The sequence below is a fragment of the Penaeus monodon genome, chromosome 10 (genome assembly GCF_015228065.2).
Source record: "Penaeus monodon isolate SGIC_2016 chromosome 10, NSTDA_Pmon_1, whole genome shotgun sequence".
NCBI classification, from domain to species: Eukaryota; Metazoa; Arthropoda; class Malacostraca; order Decapoda; family Penaeidae; genus Penaeus; species Penaeus monodon.
The window spans coordinates 45,533,569-45,536,724 of record NC_051395.1 but is presented as its reverse complement, the minus strand read 5'-3'; the positions used below and the strand labels follow the sequence as shown (position 1 = coordinate 45,536,724).

The 3,156-nt window shown below is 36.3% G+C and overlaps 1 protein-coding gene across 1 annotated transcript in view; it reads right to left on the bottom strand.

The window, feature by feature from the left end:
• Window positions 1–738: 738 nt before the first annotated feature.
• Window positions 739–3,156, bottom strand: part of LOC119577669 (chromosome-associated kinesin KIF4A-like) — a 96,544-nt gene continuing 94,126 nt past the window's right edge. The window contains exon 22 of the mRNA XM_037925228.1: window positions 739–1,646. The gene's annotated coding sequence lies outside the window, so the exon portion shown is untranslated. The remainder of the gene's footprint in view (window positions 1,647–3,156) is intronic.

Here is a 3,156-nt window from a genome sequence, read left to right as displayed (position 1 = left end):
AAGAAAATTGGTTCATTTTATTCTTACAACTTGTTATCTTTTGAGTCTGCAGTGGTATCAAAAAGCTCATGGCATCTCTCAATCATTATTGCTATTGAATAGTGTATTGGTATCATAGCTATAGGACAGATGCTTTATGGAAAGATTCCAATTTATTGACATATGAGATAATTATATATAGTTACTATCAGTAAGAAAAAACTCGGTTTAATTTGGTGTCATAATTTTCATATTGCTCCATGGCCCCCCAAGAAAGTACCCCCAGGCTGGGAACCCCTGGTGTAGAAGAAAAGTAAATTTAACAGAAATATTTTACTGCTAACAATGCATATTTCTTTCTTTTCTTTTTGTAGGCTTGAAACTGCAAGGTGCCCTGTGCAAGAATAATGAACTACACCTCACACCAACTATCATGACGGAACTGGCAATGGTCACCCTTCAGTGGGTACACCTGGAGAGTACTGAAACAGACAAGATCACCCTGCCTGTCTACCTGAATGCCACCCGAACAGACCTGCTGTTTACAGTTGACTTGACAATGGCACCCAACCAGAGCACCCACAGCTTCTATGAACGTGGTGTGGCACTTCTGACTTCAACTAGTCTCAACTAATTCTGCAGATTTTCGGTTTTAATAAGTTTTAATTATGCAAAAGATTTCAACACATTCCTGAGAATTCTTATGTACTGATTTTTAATTAATTGGAAGATGCATAACCAAAGAATAAAAGGCTAATATAATTTTTGATGTTTATTTTAAACAAAATACAGAATTCCTTTAAATGAATGTATTTGCAATATCACAGGGCAGCATAAATGTGCCGCAAGAATGTCAAAGTTCAAGGAAAGTAAAATCATGTGGGGAAAATTATATGTTTCATTAGTTTTTCATGACTTTGTCTTCTAGTTTGCTTGAAAATCCACTGGAAAAGTATTAACAATAATGCTTATCTTTCTTGCACCATTTTATTATTTTATTTATTTATTTTTTGTCACTGAACAAATACCCATGGACTAAACTATCCATGAAACAATATGTGCAAGATAAGTACATTTACTTATTTGATTTCTAAAACAATATAATTTGCCCTGATTTTAAAGATTGTCAGATAATTTGTGCTATAAATACTTGTATTGTCTTTAGTGTTCTTTCTGCAGCAGATTATTTTTGTTAGAAAATAAACTGCCACAGGAGCCTGTGCAATTCACTTTTGGACGGGAGAAAATATACATAATGCACAGTAAATGGTACTCTTCCTGGTAAAACCGTATTGATACAGATGCTTGTATTTATAAACTTCACACCTGCCTTTCTCTACAGCACCATTGAAAGAACTGACTAGATCCATATGCACAACACCTACACTAACATCTTCATATTTATAGGGTGAATATTTCACATAAACTGAGATATGAGACCCTAAGAGTTGCCCATTTTACTATTTTTTTTTTGTCTCAGGATACAAACATAGATCCATGACACCAATAAAATAACCGTGACACCCTTGGCCACAGTAGAGTGCTTTTCCCCATTCTTAGAAGGATCCAAGGTATTCAAGTGACTTTCGAGGAAGGAATGCGAACCCGAGGACTAAGGGTCAGCATCTCAACTTCGGATGGGGGCGATAAGTCTCGGGAGGAGTGATCTGCAAAAATATGCTTGGAATTAGTTCAAAATGGTTGATGCAAAAGACATGGCTGTAAAATCTCATGGAGACCTTTATTTTAGTATCATCTTTAGCTTTTCAGAGATTTATTAGTGTTGAATTATATTATGTTTATATTATCCATAGATAAGAATATTAATCTATCAAAACAGTTGCTAAATGGTGAGTTACAGATTTTCTTACCTATTTATTTATATATATTTATGTGTCCTAATTATCAGATCCACAGATCTGTTTTGGGTATACATACATCATGCATTTCACCACACAATAAAATCCTCTGTCAAGTGCTGAAAATTAGAATGAAGGTCTTGTAGACCGATGGAAATAGTGGACCTTGCTGTACATACATATGACCATGGCAAGACAGCTGGGCCCATGCTTATCAGACCAGCTCGTAAAGCAAAAGTGGGCAAGAGAAAATGACATTCTTTTACTTGCTGTAACTTTGATGCTGAGCGGATCTTCACTTTGTACTGACGGGAAAGAGAAACCGGGGGAACAAAGGGAAAAAGTGGTAATAAGACTAACCGTGAACTTGTACTTTAGCCTGTAGTGGGAAGTGTTAGTGACTCATACAAAGCTACAGCTGTAAATTGGTGAAGTGGTTCAATACAGTACCTAGTGCTTCATTAAGCACAGGTCATGTGGTTGTAAGTGAGATCTTGTGTGCGCATGTTCACAAGTGTGGTTTTACCTCTTGCAACTTGAATACATTTATACTCATTAGCAAATGGATAGACAAAAATGGAATGTAAATGTAGTAACTACATACATTAAACTTGATTAATTTTCTTCAGTACGTCTCATAAGTTTAAAAATAGTTTCTTCAGGAGATAATTATATTTGTGTTGGAAAAAAATAGACCAACCCATTCAAAGTCTCAAACAATCCAACTATTTCAAACTTAAAAAAAATAATACTGAAATATGTCTGTGTAATGAAAATTGTCTCAAAACTTGACTAACCGAACACATCCAAAAAAACAACAACCAAATGTGAGTGACTCATTGAAAATCCAGTGAACCATAACTAGCTGCTTGTGATGGTGATCAGGAATAACATGATGACATACTTGGAATAATCTTTGAAGCTGAGGTAACAGATAAATGTATATGTTGATGCTTACTCTAATCTACAATATGATTATTTTCGAGCATTGTATGTATGGAAAAATGTGTGTGTGTGTGTGTGTGTGTGTGTGTGTGTGTGTGTGTGTGTGTGTGTGTGTGTGTGTGTGTGTGTGTGTGTGTGTGTGTGTGTGTGTGTGTGTGTGTGTGTGTGTGTGTGTTCATGCGCGCGCGTGTGTTTAAGCGTATCTGTCTATGCGAGTGTGTGTTTTTGTGCGCGTGTGTGTATGTTGGTGTGTGTTTAGGCGTGTATGTGTGTTTAGGCGTGAGTGTGTCAATGCGGGTTTGTGTGTTTATGTGCGTGTATGTACTTATGATTTTGCGTTGCGTATATGCGTGTGCGCGTGTTTATACGTGTG